At 46.6% G+C, this 24,220-nt stretch overlaps 1 protein-coding gene across 2 annotated transcripts in view; it reads left to right on the forward strand.

The window, feature by feature from the left end:
* The first annotated feature begins 15,876 nt into the window (after nucleotides 1-15,876).
* RNF13 (ring finger protein 13) overlaps nucleotides 15,877-24,220 on the forward strand; it is a 112,945-nt gene continuing 104,601 nt past the window's right edge. The window contains exon 1 of one of the 2 annotated variants that reach the window (XM_040428077.1): nucleotides 15,877-16,019. The gene's annotated coding sequence lies outside the window, so the exon portion shown is untranslated. The remainder of the gene's footprint in view (nucleotides 16,020-24,220) is intronic. The other variant, XM_040428079.1, reaches the window with a different exon arrangement.

Genomic DNA, 24,220 nt, shown 5'->3' on the forward strand with positions numbered 1-24,220 from the left:
ATCTTTCAAAGAGTGAACAGACTTTTTTGTATCCCTAGAATTAAGCTTGAAAAATTGTAACTGCTTTTTGCTGCGGGTGGTTTAGCAATTCCTAATATGTGGCTCTATTAATTAACCTCACAACTGCAACATTTTGCGGGATGGGGTAAGACTCATAGCTCAGAAGCCAGTGTTCGTATCATTGAACATGCTTGTAGATTGGAGACGGAAGTGTTTCTGGTACGTAAAGGGACAATGCCGATTTTGTGCCTTATGTATAAGTTTTGGGGAAAAAGCTAATTCCTGATGGGTGTAGTGGGTAGTTTGCCATGTACGCCTTTATGGGACAATAACCAGTTACATGAGATTTGCAAAATACCTGTATAAGAGACACGGCCTTCACAGGGGACATTCCAAACTGGTTCAATTGTACAAGGATGGTGTACTTAAGTCATTCTCCCAACTACAGGAGGAGTTTACAGTCCCTCATAAGTCTTTCTATTGCTACCTACTAGTGAGACATGCCTTAGAGGCTCAAAATAAAATGGAGGAAGGATCTCACCTTAATATACACTGCTCAAAAAAATAAAGGGAACACTTAAACAACACAATGTAACTCCAAGTCAATCACACTTCTGTGAAATCAAACTGTCCACTTAGGAAGCAACACTAAGTGACAATCAATTTCACATGCTGTTGTGCAAATTGGATAGACAACAGGTGGAAATTATAGGCAATTAGCAAGACACCCCCAATAAAGGAGTGGTTCTGCAGGTGGTGACAACAGACCACTTCTCAGTTCCTATGCTTCCTGGCTGATGTTTTGGTCACTTTTGAATGCTGGCGGTGCTTTCACTCTAGTGGTAGCATGAGACGGTGTCACGAGGGTGTCAAGAACCACGCCTGACTCCGTTATACCCGGGGTCAGGAAGTCGCAGCGGTTGGCTGCGCGCTCTAGGTAAGATAGGGCTGTTTCCTTATGGTAGCTTTCTGGGTTTGCTTTGCAAACCCTTTTGGCTCACTCAGGGATCCGTAGCTCCTTCTCCTCAGCTGTTCCTTGTCCAGCACTCCCAACCTCCTTATATTCCCCTCTCACACTTCTCTGGTTGCCAGATATAGAGCTTCCTGTCTGGACATCTATTCTGGCCCTCTGGAGCTGTGTTGCTGCGTTCTCTGGTTGTTGGTCCAGAACGCTACCCTCCGGATCCCTGTTGGACCTTTGTGGTCTGCTGTGGTCGCCCACCTGGGTGTATGTGTTTGTCTGTATTGTCTGTCCTCTCCCTGGTGTTTCCCTCTTAGTGTCAGTGGTACGGACTAGCGATCCCACCGGCCCGTTCACTATGTAGGGCTCATTTTAGGGAAAGCCAGGGTTTAGGCACGTGATCGCCGCACGGGTGAGGAACTCGTCTAGGGACGTCAGGGCAGTCAGGTGCCAGCCGCAAGGTGAGTCAGGGGTCACCACCTTTCCCTCTCCCTTGGGCAGGGCTTTCCCTTTTCCCTCCCTGTGCGTGACGCCGGTCATTACAGACGGAGTCTACAACCCACACAAGTGGCTCAGGTAGTGCAGCTTATCCAGGATGGCACATCAATGCGAGCTGTGGCAAGAAGGTTTGCTGTGTCTGTCAGCGTAGTGTCCAGAGCATGGAGGCGCTACCAGGAGACAGGCCAGTACATCAGGAGACGTGGAGGAGGCCGTAGGAGGGCAGCAAGCCAGCAGCAGGACCGCTACCTCCGCCTTTGTGCAAGGAGGAACAGGAGGAGCACTGCCAGAGCCCTGCAAAATGACTTCCAGCAGGCCACAAATGTGCATGTGTCTGCTCAAACGGTCAGAAACAGACTCCATGAGGGTGATATGAGGGCCCGACGTCCACAGGTGGGGGTTGTGCTTACAGCCCAACACCGTGCAGGACGTTTGGAATTTGCCAGAGAACACCAAGATTGGCAAATTCGCCACTGGCGCCCTGTGCTCTTCACAGATGAAAGCAGGTTCACACTGAGCACATGTGACAGACGTGACAGAGTCTGGAGACGCCGTGGAGAACGTTTTGCTGCCTGCAACATCCTCCAGCATGACCGGTTTGGCATTGGGTCAGAAATGGTGTGGGGTGGCATTTCTTTGGAGGGCCGCACAGCCCTCCATGTGCTTGCCAGAGGTAGTCTGACTGCCATTAGGTACCGAGATGAGATCCTCAGACCCCTTGTGAGACCATATGCTGGTGCGGTTGGCCCTGTGTTCCTCCTAATGCAAGACAATGCTAGACCTCATGTGGCTGGAGTGTGTCAGCAGTTCCTGCAAGACGAAGGCATTGATGCTATGGACTGGCCCGCCCGTTCCCCAGACCTGAATCCAATTGAGCACATCTGGGACATCATGTCTCGCTCTATCCACCAACGTCACGTTGCACCACAGACTGTCCAGGAGTTGTCAGATGCTTTAGTCCAGGTCTGGGAGGAGATCCCTCAGGAGACCGTCCGCCACCTCATCAGGAGCATGCACAGGCGTTGTAGGGAGGTCATACAGGCACGTGGAGGCCACACAGTACTGAGCCTCATTTTGACTTGTATTAAGGACATTACATCAAAGTTGGATCAGCCTGTAGTGTGTTTTTCCACTTTAATTTTGAGTGTGACTCCAAATCCAGACCTCCATGGGTTGAAAAATTTGATTTCCATTTTTTAATTTTTGTGTGATTTTGTTGTCAGCACATTCAACTATGTAAAGAACAAAGTATTTCAGAAGAATATTTAATTAATTCAGATCTAGGATGTGTTATTTTTGTGTTCCCTTTATTTTTTTGAGCAGTGTATGATATATTATCTGAAGCTACCTTCACTAGGGGGCATATATCTTTGAGTTATGGAAGAGTGCTATGGAAGGTATTAGGTTGTCATGGGAGAAGGATGTAGGACTAATTCCCACTGATATCTGGAACCATATACTTACGCTTTCCTTGAGTCCGGTATATAGGGTATCTCAAATATATCTCCTTCATAGAGTGTATTGTACACCAGCCTTTTTACATAGGATAGGAGTAGGGGATACGGCACAATGTGTGAGGTGTCCGGCCTCACCTGCTGATTTGATGCATGTGTTCTGGCATTGTCTGATATCAGATGGGTTTTGGCAGGGAGTACTGGTTCTAATTTACAGGATATATCAGATTACAGTTCCTAATAACCCACTTACTTGTGTACTGGGATAAGTGGCGTACAGAGAGAAGTAAGGACCCCATAGCAAGGATCAAACCTGGCCCCCCACACAGGAAAGAAGGGTTTCTGTCTAAACCCTTTTGAATGACCCTTGGGCAATTTTTCCACTGCCTCATTTGCTAAAAGTTGTTCCATTAGAGGGTAGAGTCCTGACCAGGTTTTCACCTCTAGTAGAAGAGGGGATAATCCCAACTAAGACTGGGCCTCCTCTTGCCCTGGGCCCCATAGCAGTCGCACGGTCTGCCTCTATGATGGTTACGCCCCTCACTGGGATACTTAAATACGTTAGTCACCGGGGAGATTATCAGGCTAGCTACTGCCAAGATAGTATATCAGTTGAGGAAGATGATACTTCCTGGCTGGAATCTGCTGCCCCATCCACTTCGGAGCTCAATGGTAGGGTGTCCCGATTGACACGTCTCGAGAGGGGGGTGTACCTCAAAAGGGATCAATCAAAAAGTTTGAAGGTAAGTGGAGTATGTGTATTGCGCACATTGGGCTGGATGCTGCACATCTCGGCGTAGTGTGGTATGGACAGCAGGACGATATGCTGCTCAGTAAAAATGACTTTAGGTGCCTCATAGATGATGCTTTAACCCAATCATCGGGTGATTGGCGACATGTTTACACGGGGCAATTATCGGGAACAAGTGTTTATGAGAACGTTCCTTCCTATCAGCCCAATAATTTGTCCATGTAAAAGGACCTTAAAGGGCATCTGTCAGCAGATTTGCACCTATGACACTGGTTGACGTTTTACATGTGCACTTGGCACTTCCTTTCTGCTGCAGCTCAGGGTGTGTGTCCTTTCTGCTGCAGCTCAGGGCATGTGTCCTTTCTGCTGCAGCTCAGGGCGTGTGTCCTTTCTGCTGCAGCTCAGGGCGTGTGTCCTTTCTGCTGCAGCTCAGGGCGTGTGTCCTTTCTGCTGCAGCTCAGGGCGTGTGTCCTTTCTGCTGCAGCTCAGGGCGTGTGTCCTTTCTGCTGCAGCTCAGGGCGTGTGTCCTTTCTGCTGCAGCTCTCCCTTTTGCAGCTCAGGAGGCAGTTGAAGGATGGAACTGAACATGAAACAGAAGAACAAGAAAACAAACAGGTGGCGCTATACAGATACATTTTATTGAATACAAACTTTTTATTTACAAGCATAGGCGTCGCTACAGGGGAGCAAGGGAAGGCAATTGCACCCCCTAGGTTATTCCTTGCCCCCCCCTGTCACGAGGGTATCAAGAGCCACGTCTGACTCCGTTATACCCGGGGTCAGGAAGTCGCAGCGGGTGGCTGCGCGCTCTATATCTAAAGATCACGGTGTTTCTTAGTGATTGTTTTCTGTGTTTGCCTTGCTATCCTTTTTGTCTCTCTCAGGGATCCGTAGCTTCTCCTCCTCAGCTGTTTCTTGTCTGCCACTCCCTACCTCCTTATATTCTCCCCTCACACTTCTCTAGTTGCCAGTTATAGAGCTTCCTGCCTGGACATCTATACTGACCCACTGGAGTGGTGAATCCTGCTTGTCGTTCCTGAGTGCTACCCTCCGGATCCCTGTTGGGCTTATTGTTGTCTCCTGTTGTCGCCCACCTGGGAATATATGTTGAGTCTGTGTTGTCTGTCCTCCCCTTGGTGTTTTCCCTTAGAGTTAGTTGTGCGGACTAGTGTTCCCATCGCCCTGTTCACTACCTAGGGCTCAGCTCAGGGAAAGCCAGGGCTTTAGGCACGTGATCGGCGTACGGGTGAGGAACCCGTCTAGGGACGTCAGGGCAGCCAGGTGCCAGCCGCCAGGTGAGTCAGGGGTCACCATCTTCCCTCTCACTTGGGCAGGGCCTTCCTCGTTCCCTCCCTCTGTGTCACGTATGTGATAGCCACGCCGACCGTGATACCCCCATGCTGGTTCCCTTTTAAAACGCTGGCCGCCGCTAGTACAGCAGCGATCTGTCTGGGGCTGCCTTTAGCGCGGGGCAAAAGGGGCAGCTGCCCCGGGCCCAGTTGCTCCTGGGGGGCCCAAGGAAGCTGCCTCTTGAGCCCCGCTGGCCAGTGATGACATGGGGGCGGCGGCAGGGCACAGGGAGATGAGCGCTTCCATTGTGGAAGCGCTCATCTCTATAGTCATCTGTATCACCTTCCTCAGGACAGCGATACAGATGGAAGTGCTGTGGCGGGGCAGGGGAGGCGTCTCCCTTCCCCGTTCCTCTGATAGGCTGCAGGATCTAGGGCTGCAGCCTATCAGAGGCCGGTGCAGGTGGCGCGATGACGTAATCGCGCCACCTGAGCCATACAGCGCGGGACACAGGCCGGAAGAGGCCTGCATCACATCGCTGCCAGCCTGATGGAGGCAAGTATAAGTTTTCATTTTTTTTATATGGTACTACTACTGGCACATGATTGGGGGCATCTATGGGGCACTTGTTACTGGCACATGATTGGGAGGCATCTATGGGGGCACTTGCTACTGGCACATGATTGGGAGGCATCTATGGGGCACTTGTTACTAGCACATGATTGGGGGCATCTATCGGGCACTTGTTAATGGCACATTATTGGGTGCATCTATGGGGGCACATCTTACTGACACATTATTGGGGGGCACTGTGGGGGCACTTACTGGCACATTATTGGTGGCACTTTTTACTGGCACATTATTGGGTGGCACTATGGGGGCACTTCTTACTAGCACATTATTGGGGGCACTATGGGGACATCTACTGAAGCCACAAAGAAGGGGTATTTTATATGGGGGAAGGGGGGAGGAACACTATGGGGGCGTCTACTGAGGCCACAAAGAAGGGGTATTTTATATGGAGGCTCTGTATAGGGGCATTTTATACTGGGGCACATTATGGTGGGTACTATGGGGAAGGGGAGAGAGGAGTATAATGGGCTCATCTATGGGGGCACTAAGAAAGGGTATTTTATACTTTCAAATTATGGGGGACACTGAGGGCATCTACTGGAGTACTATATATGGGGCATTTTATACTTGTACACTATGGCGGGCACTAGGAAGAAGGGGGAGAGGAGCACTATGTGGGCATTTACTGGGGGCACTATATAGTGGTATTTTATACTGGCACATTATGGGGGCATTTTTTGCACTGGCACATTATAAGGAGAATTATTACTACTGAGGAGCATTATGATGGGCTTTATTACTACTGGGGGTCTATGGGGAACATGATTATTAGTATGGGCACTATGGGAGCATTATTACTTCTGGGGCACAGCGGGGACATGTTGGGGGCACTGTAGGAGATTACTATTATGTGTGCTCTAGCAGAGAATTATTCCTATTAGTGGGACTTTTGGGAGCGCTATTACTGTGGGGCACCTTGGCACAGTATCAGCTTACCACAATTATTTTTTGGGAGACATTATGTTTACACTATTAGTGTCAGGGGCACTATTTGCTGGGTGCAGTTATTTTAGGGCACTGTGTGCCAATAATTATTGAAGGGCACTATCTGCATGGTACTACTATTATCAGGGGGTTTATCTGTTTCTGCAGTATAGTATTGGGGAGCACAGCGGCACAGTATTGGGGGGTGGTAGGATGATTTGTCCTGAAGATGGGAGGATGATGGAAAAGTAGTAAACTAAGATTTTGTTTGTCAAACTGCAGAGATGAGAAATGGCTGAAAAATGGTGGTCTGGTCTGAAGGTCTGAAAGGAGAAGATGAGGAAAGAGAACATCTACATCAAAGGAGACATCACTGGATGTAAGAGGTATGTTGCACCGTATTACCCTGTATGTAGGGGTGGATGGAGGGTTTATCCCTGCATCCACCTGCATACCGCAATACTCTCGTATTTTGTAATCTTACTTATATATAGTTATTTCGTTTTTCCAGTATTATGATTAAGTGGTAAATTATTAGGCCCCCCCCCCCCCATTTTTGACTGTGGTATCTTATATGCCCCCCTATGTATTGTTCCTAGAGTCGCCACTGATTACAAGAAGAAGAAAAAAAGTATTCAGATCCAGGTGCTAGTTTTAAAACTGCTGAATATTTTTTCATGGGACAATCCCTTTAAGAAATATGGTACTATTCTGCCAGAATCAGCACACTTGAAGGAGACATGTCTCCAGAAACAGATAATGCTCTCCCCCATGTTGATTACAGCAAGAAGAGGAAGTGTGACATGTGAGCAGCCACTTGATGTTTCCTGGCAGCGGAGGAGGACAGAGCAGGAGTATTTCAATCAGTCCACCATGGTCAATGTGTGGTGCCACTGCTTGTCATGATGGATTTGATGGAACCCTGAAATAAAGCCTGAAGCTTTTATTCCTGTACCTGATGCTGGAATCCCTTTTGATATTTCTTGTGCTGTATCAGCGGATCAATAAGGTGAGATGGACTGGACTTTGTCTTACTGCTGTCTCTGTTATGGGGGCACTGTCATAGGTGTAAGGCATCTATCACATTTGTGTTGGCCAGATGGAAGCAGCCCTGGCACACAAAACCACATCTGGTGGAAAAATAGTGCCACACAATGCACCCTCCAGCGAGGGTACAAGGACAGATGTTACCACCCAATAGCACCACATACCACAATATAGCTCAAAATAGCTCCCTACCACAAATCACAGTGTAGCGAAAAAATACTTCTTCAATGGCGCCAATTAAAGGACTGCAGTACGGCACCACTTGTAGCAGCACTGTACCCTTCCCATTCCTCCTCCACTGGCAGAAGTGTTGTAATCTTCTCATTCCTTCCCCTACTGGCAGCAGAATTTCACAGCTTCTCATCCATACAATACTGGCAGAAGCATTGTTTCCCTTCCCCACTGGCAGCAGCATTGTCCCCATTTCCCACCCAGTGGCAGCAGGATTATCTCACTTATTACTTTCTCTCCTTTGGCAGCAGCAGTCTCCTGAAACCATCCTTCTTCACTGGCAGCAACGCTTTCCCCATTTCCACCCTCCTAGACTGGCAGAAGCACAGATGATTCTGAAGGAGGATGGAGAATGTCAGACAAGCTCTTTTACTTCCTCTGCCTCTTGTCTCGAGACTGCAACTGATTGCTTGTTGGATGAAGTTGCTGTCATTTTGTGACCCTGATAACACGACAGGTTCTTAAATCATTTTAGCCTTGGAAAGGTCAGTGAATGTAAGACTGCCATAACTGCAGTTTCTGCTTTGCCATGGTAGAAGCCCTCCTGACAGACTGGCCCTTCAGGAAACTATCCGGTAGAGGCGATCTGTTGGAGAATGGGTTGGGAATTCCCCATTTTTCTTCTTCCGTCTTAGTAAAAGAAAATGAAATACAGGTTAAAGACGGATCTGTCACATGACAGACCCCAACCGCGCCTTACCTCATTTTCTGGAGTCCATATGCTGCCATTTTTCCCACAGAACCAATTCATTTAAATTAATATGCCTTGCAGGAAAAATGGTTTCGAACATGCTGCAATTTATTTGGTACAGACTGATGGTCCATGTGCAAAATTGCTCATGTGAAGATACCCATTCAGCTGAATGGAATAGTGTTCAGTCAGGCTGCTAAACCCGGACAGCAGGTAAATAAGGTCTGCCTGAAAGGGGCCTAATGGGCAGGGGCGTAGCTAAAAGCTCATGGGCCCTGGTGCAGGAAATCAGCTTGGGGCCCCTTCACTCAGTGCTTTGTGGTCAGGGGAGCACCTAGCTTTTTTGCAGCCTGAGGCAAAATTTTAATGGCACCTCCCCCCATGCCAAATTCTCAAACTAACCACTTCCCTCCAGCCCTCCTGTTAAAGGTGTTATCCGAAATCTAAAAGATCCCCCCCAATTCCCAGGACCGTCATATACATTATTCTTACCTGCTCCCCAGCATCCGCGTCGCCCTGGATCCCTGCATAGCCGCCTCTGCATCTATCGTCCCTGTTGCGGCCTGCTATTGCCTGCTCTCCCCCGTCGCCAAATGTTTTTATCTGCGCGATGGGGATATGCATTGCGGCCAGACAAGGATCTGGAGTGATGCAGGTGCCAGGGGGCAGGTAAGTAATGTATACGAAGGGCCAGAGCATTGGGGAGGAATCTTTTTAGACTTTGGATAACCCCTTTAAAGAAATACTTGGAAAATGTTACATATAACTCTACAAAACATACAGGATAATACAGCACAAACAACAGGTGTGGGGGGGCACACTCCAAGAGGAAACACCAGGCAGTATAGTGATTATACAAATATTTAAGAACACACCCCTAAAACATACATACAATATGATTCATAAACAAATCAATATTGTGCACACTCAGTTACAATAAACCGCAGTGGAACCGCGTAATGGCTAATGGTTCCAATCCTATATTATTGAGGAAGGGGTGTGAGACCCTGAAACGCGTCTGGCGGTTGTTAGAGTGAGCGTTGATCCACCTAAAGTCAAAGAAAAGAAAACAAAGCCGGCAAGGAAGTAAAGTAAAGCGGACAAAGTAGCGCTTATTTGAAAGCGGTTGCACAACACCTACGTCACAAGAGCAAGCATCCGGTCCCCCTGGTTACTAGGTCACGTGTGACGCCACGTACAGGCAGAAGCACACCACGTGGGACGCTGCGGGTGTGCGGCCTCCTAGACCAACGCTGCAGGACTAGCAGTGAAGACGGGTAAGACCGGGCTCGGTTTGGAGTGTGAATATTACTGGGATTGTGGGTGTAAGCGGTATTGAGCCCACCATTACGGGCTATATATTGCAAGTGCACTGGACTGAATTGGGCCCTGTATTGCATCTCTGTTACCAACAGTTTGGTGGGCTATTGAATGAGAACTGTATAACATCACTATATCGGCTTAAAACAATTGACCTCAGCATCATAATATCTGGACACTTGCTGGATATCATATATTGTGGACCACCTCATTGATTGCGGACAATAATATAGGATTGGAACCATTAGCCATTACGCGGTTCCACTGCGGTTTATTGTAACTGAGTGTGCACAATATTGATTTGTTTATGAATCATATTTTATGTATGTTTTAGGGGTGTGTTCTTAAATATTTTAACACATTAAAGTGTATAATCACTATACTGCCTGGTGTTTCCTCTTGGAGTGTGCCCCCCCACACCTGTTGTTTGTACGCATTTTCTTACCTGGTCCTGAGGGTGGGACCTGGGGGAGAGCACCTTTTCCATATAGAGAGGGGGTGAACCGCTGTATCTTTTCTAATAATACAGCACTACTTACCTGTTACAGCCAGTCACGTCTCCTTTGATGTAGATGCTCTCTTTCCTCATATTCTCCATTCAAGAACAGAACGTCTTGATGTTTTTTTTCAGCCATCTCTTGTCGCTGCTGCTGCTGATTCAATAGGGAAAGCGTTAGCTAGGGCAGTGCTCTGTGTCCACAGACTCATCTGCTGTCAGGACAGCGTCCTGACAGCACCCCAAAAAGCCCTTTTCAGGGCTGGTAAATCAGTCTGCCTTTTTTTTATTTATAAACATATATATATTGCAGTTGCCTACCCGTGTGTGAGAGGCTGCAGGCTCAGTCACAGACAGTACTGTGTGCACACCATTCATACAGGGTGTGACAGAAAATCCATTGCAGATAAAAAAAAATTCTATTTAATCTTTTTCTGTGATCTAATCACAGTTGCAAGCCCGTGTGTGTCAGGCCCACACAGACTGTATTGTGGCCACTGGCTAGTGGCTAGGCCTCCACTCATACCGTTACAGGGTGTCACTCACTCACAAATACCTCGCAGATAAATAAAAATTATATTTAAACTGATGAGAATAGTACTACAGAAAATACCACTCACGGGTGTGACAGTAAATTGCACGGCGCAGACGCAGTGACCGTGGCGTGGATTCAAACAAAGGGGAGGGAGACAGCGTTTTTTTAACCATCTCCCCGTTCGAAAAATTAATTTAATAAATAGACCCCAGAATGGGGACGTAACAGGGATTAAACTAATGAGAATAGTACTACAGAAAATACCACTCATATCGGGTGGGACAGTAAATTGCACGGCACAGAAGCAGTGACCGTGGATTCAAACAAAGGGGAGGGAGCCAGCGTTTTTTTAACCATCTCCCCATTCGAAAAATCAATTCAATTCACCTTTCGGGGACCCTTGGTGTTGTACGTGGCTGGGTGGAGGAAGAAACCTTCAATGACATCGACGGGACATGGCTAGCTTGGTATCCAACCTTGTACAAATGGGAAGTTTGTGGTTGGGCAAATGGACTGTTTGCGGTTGTTTGCGGTGCATTAAAAGGGGAGTTTGGTCTGTCAATGTCTGAAGCGGGCGTAACCCTTACACTACCTGATCGATACAACATTATACCTGATCGTATACACACACTGGATGTTTTAAACCACGTTGTTCAAAAAAAAAAAATTGGATTGTTAGGTGATTTATGCCCTTTATGGATTAAAATCCAACTCTGCGTCAACTATGTAATTTTCCATGGGAGTTTTGCCATGGATCCCCCTCCGGCATGCCACAGTCCAGGTGTTAGTCCCCTTGAAACAATTTTTCCATCACTACTGTGGCTAGAAAGAGTCCCTGTGGGTTTTAAAATTCGCCTGCCTATTGAAGTCTATGGCGGCTTGCCCGGTTCGCCCGTTCGCGAACATTTGCAGAAATTCCCGTTCGCGAACGGAAAATTTTATGTTCGCGACATCTCTACACCCCAATACTGTGTCCGCTGTGCTCCCCAACACTATTCTGCAGAAACAGTCCCCCTGAAAATACTAGTACCAAGCAGATAGTGCTCCCTTCATTGATTATTGGCACCAGGGGTGTTGCTAGGTTAAAACATTCAGGGCCTGGGCCCCTGATGTTTTGTCCCAGGCCCCGAATGTACTGCCTGTCTGCTAGATACAACTGTATTGCCATCCTCAGGACGGCAATACAATTGAATCTAATGCAGTGGAAATGCTGAAGGACCTGTAGTGACATCACAGATCAAGTGACCAGTAAAACAGGCAGTGGTTGAGAAGGACCTACGATGATGTCACCATCATGTGACCAGTGCAGAAGAAGACGGCATTGAAGAAGAGAAGACCTCGGGGCAGAGGTTGTGGTGATGTTTTCTACATGAGAAGAGGTAAGAGAAGGCAGAGGCAGAGCAATGCTAGGAGTTATGGTTATTTAACTGGGACTGTATGTTGGGGCTGAAGAGAGGGATGTTATTTACATGGAACTGTGTTGGAGGTGGCTGGGGAGGGGGTCATGTTATTTACATGGTGGCTGTGGGAGGGACTGATGTTACTTACATGGGACTGAATATTGGAGGGGGCTCAGGCAGGATGATGTTATTTACATGGGACTGTATGTTGGAGGCGGCTGTGGGACGAAGTGATGTTATTTACATGGGACTGTATGTTGGAGGGGTCTGGGGAAGGCAGTGATGTTATTTGCATGGGGCTGTATGTTGGAGGGGGCTGGGGAGGCAGTGATGTTATTTACATGGGGCTGAATGTTGAAGGTGGCTGGTGGGCGAAATTATGTTATTTACATGGGACTGAATGTTGAGGGGGTGATGTGTACATGGGATTGCATGTTGAAGGCGGCTGGGTAGGAGGTGATGTTATTTACATGGGACTGTATTTTGGAGGGGGCTGTAGATAGAGAGGGATGTTATTTACATGGGACTGTATATTGGAGGGGGCTGGAGAGATGGTGTGATGTTATTTACATGGGACTCTATAGCGGAGGGAGGGAAATAGTGTTATTAACATTGGACTGTATGTTGGAGGGGCTGAAGGGAGGGGAGTGATGTTATTTACATGGGACTGTATGGTGGAGGGAGGAATATAACTATAGGGGGCACTGAAAATACAGGGGACATTAGGCGTTCTTATTACTACTGGGGGCTCTATAGGAGGTACTTATAGATCCGCCTTATTTCTACTAAGAGCACTATGGGGGCCTTATTACTACTGAGGGGTCTGTAGATAACTTTATTACCACTGGGGGAACAATAGGGGGCCTTATTTCTACTGGGGGCTCTGTGAGGGTATTATTAATACTGGAGGGCTCTTCTACTAATGGGGACACTATTGGGGAGTGTTACTAACGGGGCACTATTGGGGAGTATTACTAATGGGGCACTCTAGAAGGGAATTACTATTGGTGGGAATATGAGGAGCACTATTACTATGGGGGCACAATTTTTTCTTCAGGATAGTATTTGGGGGTATTGGGGGGCACAGCGAGCAGGATAACACTATGGGGACTCTAGGTTGGGAGATGATGATAGAAAAGTGCGGAAGCTAAGATGTCTGTGTGTTACACTCTGCAGACACGAGGCGGCTGAAAGAAATTGTACGGATCAAATCGAGAACAAAGAAGATCTACATCGGAGGAGACGTCATCTGGAGGCACAGGATTTAAGAGTTATGTGCTGTTGTATAGCAAGTACAGTGTTGTGTGAGGGGGGGGGGGGGGGGGGTCGACTTAGAGAACTGGGCCATATTCATTGGGACTTGGGCCCCGGATCTTTTGAAACCCTAGCAACACCCCTGATTGGCACACAGTGCCCTAAAGAATATCACTAATAATGTAAACATAATGTCCCCTAAAAATAATCGTGCTAAGCCGATACTGTGCCAGGGTGCCCCCCACAGTAATAGTGCTCCCCAAAGTCCCAACAATAGAAATAATAATCTACCAGAATGCACTTAGTGTTAACAGTGCCCCCAATAGTAATAATGTCCTCCATTGTGCCCCAGAAGTAATAATGCCCCCATAGTGCCCATACTAGTATTCATGTTCCCCATAGTCCCCCAATAGTAATAATTATCCTTATAATGTGTGCCAGTACAAAAAATACCCATTTATAGTGTGCTAGTACACAAAAATATAAAAAAAATACCCCTCTTATAATGTGTGCCAGTGAAAAAAAGCCTCTTTATAATGCTTGCCTGTTACACTCTAGTGTGGGAGGGAAACCCCCACACCAAACATAGGAGGGAAAGGGAAAAGGAAATAAGGCCTAAAAACTAGGGAAGGAAGATGGAGACCTCCTAGTGAAAACCCTAACCAAAGCCCTGACTGACTACCAGTATGAACAGGCCCCGGAGGTAGGTGAGTTCATACACTGGAATACCTAGTGTCCTAACTGACCCTATAGGACCTTGGTACTAATGTCAGGACTAAGACAACCTGTTCCTCCAAAAGGAAGGATGAACAGAAGTCTCCCTGAAGCCTACTACAAAACAACAAAGAAATGCAACACACAGAAAAGCCAAAATACAAAGGGAAAGGTAACACTTAACTTTCAAGAAGCTATGGCAGCAGCAGGAACTCAGCGGAGATCCAAACACCAGCTATCCACAGGTCCAACTGAAGCTATAAACCGCACAGCATTGTGGGAGAGACAACTATAAATAGGGAAAGTTAAATGACCACAATAGCAACACCTGGAGGTTAAGGGTGTGGCCAGTACCAGAAGCAACACAGACGCCTATTGATCCACAAGGTAAACATGTCAAACCAAATCACGTGTTGCCAGTCTCAAAGATCTCCTGCCACTCACTGTCGTAGGGACGTCCGTATGTCTCGGTACGTCCTTGACATTGCCAGAGCAAAAAATACCCCCTTAGAATGTGTGCCAGTGCAAAAAATTCCCCCTTCTTTGTGCCAGGACAAAAAATGCTCCCTCTTAGTGACTGCAGTAGAACCAGTGTCCCCATAGCGTCCCCCATAATTTGTGCCAGTACAAGAACATGCCCCCTTATGTGTGCCAGTACAAAATGCCCCTATTCAGTGCCCCCAATAGATGCCTCCATACTGCTTCTTCCCATGGTGACCCAACAGCATGGTGCCAAATAAAAAACAATAAACTCAAATACTTACGGTACCTCCATGCGGCTGTCAGCAATGCGTTGCTGGCCTCCTCCGCCCTGTTCCCTGAGCTGTACGCTGCCTGGTTCAGGTGACGCAATGATTATTACATCATCGCACCGCCTGTGCCAGGCTCTGATACAGTCTCAAGGCCCAAAGCCTATAAGAGGGAAAGGTGGGGCAGGGAGACATATCACGCCTGTAGAAAAAAGTTCCTGATATACTGTGCATGGATCAGCAGCTTGGGAAGCGTTTACGTGACGCTCCTCTTCTGGAAATCCTGCATCAGCTGACATCACGCCCTGGGCTATGGACGGGTCGTTACTTCTGCAGCCCTGGACGGCGGAGGACGGGGCCAGATCTATTAGTCTCCCTGGTGCAGATGAGGTGGATTCAGGAGTCTGAGCACGGCCTGGGAGAAGAATAGTGCTGGGTTGGACCAAGATAACATGATTTTGTATTTCAGACCATTCAGGGGGTTGGTCCAAGATTTTTAATTATTTTGAACAACCCCTTTAGGTGGGTTTGTGATGCTCTCTGGGTCCCATAAAAACCCTTTAAAAATATATTTTACATTTTCTTTTGCTGCAAAATCACTAAAGTGTAATAGCAGCAGCCTAAAAAACTACCAGCCCCTCTTCTATGTACTTGCCGGCAGCTCTGTTTGACCTTGAACTATTGCACTTAATACCTGACGTTCCGCGGTGCACTATGCACACAAGACCTCATTACAATGTATGTCTAGTGCCGCCCTCTAGCGTTGTTGCGCAGTATTACTAGCCCTCGCTCCAATTGCGTCCTCTCTTGACCCCTCCCCTCTGGCAATCCATGCTGCTCTGTCACGTGCACAAGTGGATCTTCTTTACGGCAAAAGTTAACTGACAGATACAACGACCAATAAGCGCTTCGGAGTGCCTCAGGCCAGCCAATCAGCGAGGTCGCCCAGCGAGTTCTCCCCATACTTCTGCTTGCTGTGGGCCGAGCGGTGCTGTCTACAAGGAATGAGCGGTGGTGTCTGCAAGCTGCATGTCTCCGCTGTACTCAGGGCAGCGGTCCTAAAGTTAGCAGGTAACCTTCATCGCTGTCCGTGACCCCTCTCCATTTCCTGTGTGTGCTGCCTTGTGGCTCCAGAGGAGGGCGTGACACTGGCTGCACTGAGAACTCTGCGTCCTCTGTGTGCGTGCCTGTCACCTGCACAAAACCGCAATGTGTGCTCGGTGTCATATTGTACTACAGGTAACGCTTCCCAGAAAGTGCTATGGGTCAGAGAGCTGACATTCAGTGTGGTCACATGACCGAGGTGTCGGCAGTCAGCTGCTCTCCCTCCACCTCCCTGACATGGGGGCTGTCATGCTCTGTAAAGTTTTATGTTCTCGTTTTTTTAATTTAGATTTTTATTTTATTGGAGTTGTGTAGAAAGTGGTTGCCATAGTATGTGCGCTAACAGCATATATGAGACTGACCGCCGCTGTCACATAACATGTCCCAGGCGCTGAAGTCTGCCTACATGTGGACCAGCAGAGATCAGGTCACTCATTACTGTACAGCTGTACCTTAAAGGGATTGTCCAAGACTTTCTTAAGAAGTGACAGAGCACACACACACTGGTCAAGTCTTTGCTGTGTGCCATGCATTGTTCCCATGACTGCTGCAGCCAATTACTGGCCTCAGTGGATGCACTCTGTTCATGCACGTGACCACTGACTGCATCGGTCTGGAATGGACCAGAGCTGATGAACTTTTAGGGTATGTTCACATGGCTAAGGTTACATTCACATCTTCGAGAACAGCCAGGGAGGAAAAAGAAAACTCACCTTCTCCCTGGTTGAGAAACACGGCCGTCTCCTCCTCCCTGTAACGATGCTATTAATTGGCATACAAGGTGGCACAGCGCCCCAATGGAACAGCTGGTCTGGAAAAATATAGCGCAAGGACATCCCCACTGATCATACCCTACACTGCCAGGTACTAATATTATGTCAGGCCCAGTGAAAGTGGTTGTCCAATTTCATATAGTGTGTGTGTGTTTTTTTTAATACTCCACCCAGTGGGACCTGTGGAGGGACACCTGCTTGTTTCTCAGGTCCACCACTGTCTTCACTGCGCTTCGGTCTTTGCATGTCAACTTTGGCAAGGACAGGGACACATCACTGCCACGACCAGTCATTGGATGCCGGAGGTTTACACACGGGCAGGGAAGACAGGGGTGGAACCACAGAGCTGGAAGCGACGCTGGTAAAGTCTTTATTTTTTATTTTTTTCTCTAGGATTTTTAAGCTGATAGTCTGGCTTTGGGAGATGCATCTCCTTGTCTGCTGTACCTGACTGACATCCATGCATGTGGCGGATCATTTAGTCTGTCCTAGTGGTAGATCATCAGTCTTCTTCCCAGAAAACCCAAGACTGCAGTGCAACCTAGCAAGTAAATAAGGGCTCATGCACACGACCATTGGATGTTTGCGGATCTGCAAAACCCAGATACTGGCCGTGTGCTTTCACCATTTTACTAAATAGAACAGTCATATGATATCTTTGTCCGTAATGCGGACAATATTAGGACCTGTTCTATTTTTTTGAAGACTGGACAAGGAATGTGTATGTGATTTGTTAATAATATTATTATTTATATATATATATATATATATATATAATAATTATTTTTTTTTTGTGTGGCCATATATATTATCTAGGCCTACGTGTTATTTTTTTTTTTAATTACTGCAACTTTCATACTACTCCACGGCTAAAACTGCTCCAGAAATTTTAAGTATTTTTACTCTGCTTGGACATTTAAAGGGACCCTGTCATCACCTTTATGCTGCCCATACTAACGGCAGAATAAAGCAGAGACAGGTGAGATGATTTCAGCGGTCGGTCATTTATAAGTAAAAAGTAAGTGGTTGCCGAGAACCAACATCACAATCACTGCAGACTGGGCCTGGAAAAGAGTCCCGGCCACCTGAGAAGAGTCCTGGTTATTCCTAATCTCCTGCTGATGTCTGACAGGCTTCTATCTAGTTTTCTCCCTTTCTCTCTAGGAGAGAACTGCCAATCATCGGCAGATGGACGGGGAGAGCAGGAGAATAGGAATAACCAGGACTCTTCTCAGGTAGATGTGACTCTTTTCAAGGCCTGGGCTGTAATGATTATGATGCTGGTTCTCGGCACCCACTTACCTTTAGCTCATGAGTGACACACCGCTGACATCAGCATTCCTGTCACTACTTTATACTGCACTCGGTGAGGTCAGCATAAACTGGATGACAGGTTCCCTTTAAAGTCTCATGCCCCCGACCCTATGTATTTTACAGTACTGACTGTGTATGCTGTGCTTTTCATGGGCCCAAGACAGGGTTGCCAACCTGAATTCTTCTTTTTTCTGGACAACTTATCCCAAAATCGGGAACAGCCAACATTTTTTACGGACAGATTGAAAACCCATAATGAATGATAGGCCTCATGCACACGACAGTATTTTTTCACGGGCCGCAAAACGGGGTTCCGTTGTTCCGTGATCTGTTTCCGTTTTTGTTTCCGTGTGTCTTCCGTGATTTTTGGAGGATCACCAGACATGAAGGAAAGTAAAAAAAAAAGTCGTTTTGGTGTCCGCCTGGCCGTGCGGAGCAAAACGGATCCGTCCTGACTTACAATGCAAGTCAATGGGGACGAATCCGTTTGACGTTGACACAATATGATGCAATTGCAAACGGATCCGTCCCCCATTGACTTTTAATGTAAAGTCAGGAGGTGATTTTCACGCATCACTTGTGCGTTGCGTGAAAATCGCAGCATGCTCCTCTTTGTGCGTTTTTCACGTAACGCAGGCCCCATAGAAATGAATGGGGTTGCGTGAAAATCGCAAGCAAGTCCGGATGCGGTGCGATTCTCGCGCACTGTTGCTAAGAGACGATCGGGATGGAGACCCGATCATTATTATTTTCCCTTATAACATGGTTATAAGGGAAAATAATAGCATTCTGAATACAGAATGCATAGTACAATAGCGCTGGAGGGGTTAAATTATTATTTTTTTTTTTAACTCATCTTAGTCCAGTTGATCGCGCAGCCCGGCTTCTCGTCTGTCTCCTTTCCTTTGCGGAACAGGACCTGTGGTGACGTCACTCCGGTCATCACATGGTCCATCACATGATCTTTTACCATGGTGATGGATCATGTGATGACCGGAGTGACGTCACCACAGGTCCTGTTCCTGCAATGAATGCTCACCACAGGTCCTGTTCAGCAAAGGAGACAGACGAGAAGCCGGGCTGCGCGATCAACTGGACTAAGATGAGTTAAAAAAAAAAATTAACCCCTCCAGCGCTATTTTACTATGCATTCTCTATTCTGAATCCTATTTTTTCCCTTATAACCATGTTATAAGGGGAAATAATACAATCTCCAGAACACCGATCCCAAGCCCGAACTTCTGTGAAGAAGTTCGGGTTTGGGTACCAAACACGCGCGATTTTTCTCACGCGAGTGCAAAACGCATTACAATGTGCGTGTTCCCGCAACGCACCCGCACATTTTCCCGCAACGCCCCTGTGAAAGGGGCCTAAGTGATCCCATTACCCCGGTGCAGAGCAAATATCAGTGCTGTGCTGTCTGTCCACAGCTCCTTATCAGCTTGTCCCCAGACATCAGTTGGCCTCCTCACTGGCTGCTCTCCCACCTTCATGGAGCCACTAGTTAGCCTACACAGTCAGGGACTCTAGAGCAGCGTGCCGAAATTGGCCAATAAGCAGCCTCCCTCCCTAATAACAATACAATACACCTGCGAGTAAGGAGCTTAGCTATTTGATGTTTTGGGCAACAGCAGTATTGCTGTGCTGCCCATGAGATTCGCAGCGTGCCGTGCGCTGGTTAACTACATGAAAATCCTTAATGTGTATTCATATGCATTAGCCTTATTTCAAAGCGTAAAATTGCCTGAACAGGTGTCTATGACGCTTGTACAGGTGTTATTGCGACCTCTGCACAGAGGTAACTAGGAGCAGCACACTATGTGCAGGGTCTGCTCTCCTGAGTGTAGATGCCCAACGTCATAGGTAGGTTTAGTTTTAGAGTAGGACCTTCCTAACTGAGACCACCTTGGCGCTGAGTAGGTGGGCACAGATGTGTTTTGATCAAAATATATTGGCTGAGAGTCTCCGATTTTATCATATCAGAGTGAGGGCTTAGTCTATATATAATGTTTGCATGTATTGTGTTAGAGCAGTGATGATGAACCTTTTACAGACCGAGTGCCCAAACTGCAACCAAAAACCCACCTAGTTATCGCAAATTGCTAACACGACAATTTAACCTGAATATTCCAGTCCAGTATAGCATATTTTCCATGTACTTTATCATTTAACTATAATATCCTGCCTACATTCAGTGCGCTGCCTGTGCTGTTCATAGTGCGCCCTGCGCTGATGACTGTCAGGAAAGGTATAAGTCATATTTGTACACCATAGACTTTTTTTCCAGGGTGCAGGTGCCCACAGAGAAGACTGAGTGCCGCCTCTGACACCCATGTCATAGGTTCACCACCACTGTGTTGGAGCATTATCAGATTTTTTATTTTATTTATTTGCAAGAAAATCAGTCGGCATTCCAAAGCTTTATTTACCCCATGAACAGTAACGTTTCATTTCCTCTGTGGAACCATTCGAAAATGAAGGAACTGTAACGTTGAGATTCATTTGTGGAATAAATTGCTGCATTTCTTTTTTCCATACGCCTCCCCAACGGCACTAAACAAGAGGATACCCCGTCTCCTAGGGACAGGAAACAACGTGGAGAGTAAAGGTTTAAAAGCCTCCTCCCCTTTACCTTGTCCAGTTGTTTCTTGTCCCTTGGGGATGAAGTGGCAGGGTTCCCTCCTGCCTAGGTTCTGCTCAACCTTCAGTAAAGAAGAAATGTGCAATTTGCAAGTAGCAGTTAGCTGCCCATATTAAAATGCCTCTCTGTCAAAAATGTACAGACAAAGTCATGTCAGATGAAGCTCCTTCTTTGGTTGAGAGTCTGAAATCCATCATAAAAGATGAAGTAAGCTCTATTGCCACAAAGATGGCTTTAATGCTGCAAAAACCCTCTACATCCACATCTAATCCCGAAACTCAGGTTGATATGGATTTTGATTTAGACAAGGGTGAAGTTTTATCTAATTCTGACTCTGCCTCATCTGACGATGATTCTCGAAGGCATTTATGTTCTATAGAAGAGACAGATTCATTGTTCAAAACAATCAGAGCTACTATAAATATAGAGGAGTCTAAAGAGCCACACTCTATACAAGACCAAATGTTTAAAAGGTCTGGGGGATAAAAAAAGTGAGTTTTTTTTCCTGTCCATTTCTGAGTAATGGAAGGATCAAGAAAAGAGATTGGGCATTTCAGAAATCTTTAAAAAGTATCCATTTAATGAATCCGATTTGGCTCACTGGGATAAAACTCCCAGAGTGGACGCTCCTATAGCCAAGATCCAAGAAATCACCCTCACCCTTAATCTTTGAGGATGTTGGGCTCCTTTGAGACGGCTTGGATAAAAAATTGGAATCAGTTCTTAAAATATCCTGGAAAACCTGTACGTCCATGCTAAGACCCAGTATTGCTCTCTCTTATACTGCTAGGACCCTTTCATTGTAGTTATCCCAACTTGAGGAACACTTAATCTCTGGTACTGCAAGAGAAGATGGCTTGACCTTCGTGCCAGTTTTGAAACAGGCCTCCACTTTCCTGATGGTCGCATCCGCGGATCTGGTAAAACTCTCCGCTAGAGCGGCGGCTCTTATCTAATACTGCCAGAAGATCTGTCTGGTTGAGATCTAAAAAAAATTAAAAACTGAGACAGCACGTCCAAACTTGTGGAAATTCCACAAGTTTAGACGTGCTGTCTGTTTTTTGTTTTTTTCCCCCATCTTTATTGTTCACACTACCTTTGGGGGATTTTACCACCCCCCTGGAGACGAGCACCCACTACACTTATACTAAGGAGTGCTGTTAATCTTCAACTTTTGCAACTGGTTGAGATCTTGGTCAGGGGATACTACCTCTAAAAGTAGGTTATGTGGTATCCCCTGTGAAGGGGCAGACTCTTCGGATCGACACTGGATAAAGCATAGAAAAAAGGGGTTCCTGACAATTTCTCCATCAACGCCGCTCCTTTCGTAATAAAAAAAAAAAAAAGTAAACCAGCTCAAAAGAAGAAAGGTAGTTCAGGTTCCTGGCAACCCTGATAGTCCCGATTGTTTAGCGGACTTATGACGCCAGAGACCCGGTGGGGGGAGATTAAAAAGGTTCATCTCCACTTAGATTCTAGAGATCATTTGTCTTGGCTACAAACTGGAGTTCTCTTCTCCCCCTCCAGAAAGGTTCCTGATAAACAAAAGACTGAAGAGGGAAGATCATCGGCTTCTAGAGTCTCCGATTTTCTTATTGCTGGAAAAAGAGGTAGTTATCCCTGTCCTGGAGGATCAAAATTGGAAGGGGTTTTATTCCCCAGTGTTCCTGGTGAAAAAGCCAAACGGCTCTTTCAGGGCTATATCAATCTAAAGTACCTCAACAAGCACATCACATACAAGAAGTTCAAGATGGAGACCGTCAAATCAATTATCAATCTGTTGTCACAGGACTATTTCTTGATAACACTCGACTTAGCAGATGCTTACTACTACGTCCCCATACACGTCAGTCATCAGAAATATATGCTGTCTTCCTGAAGAATCACCTGGTTCATCTGCAGTTCCAGGTTCTCCCGTTCAGTCTCTCGTCTGCACCCAGGATTTTTGCAAAGCTTGTGGCAGAGGTTTTTTCCATCAAAGGGAAATACTGTTCATTCCTTATTTGGACGACTTTCTTATTACAGCAAGTTCGGTACATCTTCAAACAAATCTGCAAGTAGTAAAATCCACTCTTCAACCTCTGGGCTGGAAGCTGAATGTGGAGAAATCAGACTTAGTTTCCTGCAAAAAGAAAGTCTTTCACGGAATTCTTCTAGACTCCCATCTTATGACATCTTTTCTCCCACAGCAAAAGAAACAGGACATTATCTCAAGGATATCTTCATTTAGGTTACTCTGCAGGGTGTCCTTCAGAGAAATTATGGGGATTCTGGGTCTAATGACTTCAGCAATACCGGTGGTCAAGTGGGCCCAATTTCACGGAAGGACTCGGCAGAATTTCCTTGTAAATTCCTGGGACTGGAGCCAACGTTCTCTGCACAAGAAAGTATCCCTGCCTACTCGTGTAAAGAATTCCCTGTGGTGGTGGCTGAATCCAAAGAATCTGGTGATCTATCAATCAGATTGTTATAACAGACGCAAGCGGCTCAGGCTGGGGTGTCCATTGCGGAAATCAACTAGTACAGGGGGCCTGGAGTCTGGAACTTCTGCCTCTATCTTCAAACTCAAAAGAGCTCTTAGCAGTCTATCTGGCCCTAAAAAGCTTCCTTCCGACCATCTAAATACAGGATGTCAAAATCTTGTCAGACAACAGAGCCACGATGGCATATATAACCAAACAAGGTGGAACAAGAAGCCGGAATCTGTCAGACAGCATCCCAAATATTCTCCTGGGCTAAGCTTCATATAAATTCAATTTTAGCCAAATTCAGTCCATTTAAAAGGGGACGAAAATTGTCTGGTGGATTTGTTGAGCAGAAAAAAGTTTAAATCTGGAGAATGGAGCCTAATCAAATCTATAGTCACCAATATCTGCAAATCTTGGATCTCTTTGCCTCCAGAATAAACAAACAAGTGGATCAATTTTATTCCCTCTCATACAAGAACGATCCGGTTGAGAGTGGATGCCTTTTCTGGTCCCTGGCCGGCAGGGATGCTGTATGCCCCCCCAATCTCTCTGATACCGAGAGTTCTCACAAAGGTAGTGGAAGAAAGATGTCAGTTAATCCTAATAGCTCCATATTGGCCAAAAAGAACATGGTTTCCTCTGCTGCTGAGCCTCTCAAAAGGAAGATTTTGGATACTGCCACAGATCCCGGATCTTCTTCAGGGTCCTGCCCGACACCCAGAGCTTCGCCAGTTAAAGCTGACAGCCTGGAAGCTGAACAGACAATTCTGAAATCCAAGGGGCTATCTGAAGCAGTCATAAACACTCTGCTGAGCAGTAGGAAACTGATTACATAAAAAAAATTATCTTAGAGGGTCCAATTTGTTTCTCTGTTTTGTTGGAGCCCCTTGGGATCCTTTTGGCCTCCCCTGACATAAAGGTAATTCTAGATTTCCTGCAAGGTGGCCTTGACAAAGGGTTAAAGGTTAGTAC

This window comes from Bufo bufo, chromosome 4 (genome assembly GCF_905171765.1).
Source record: "Bufo bufo chromosome 4, aBufBuf1.1, whole genome shotgun sequence".
Lineage (NCBI taxonomy): Eukaryota > Metazoa > Chordata > Amphibia > Anura > Bufonidae > Bufo > Bufo bufo.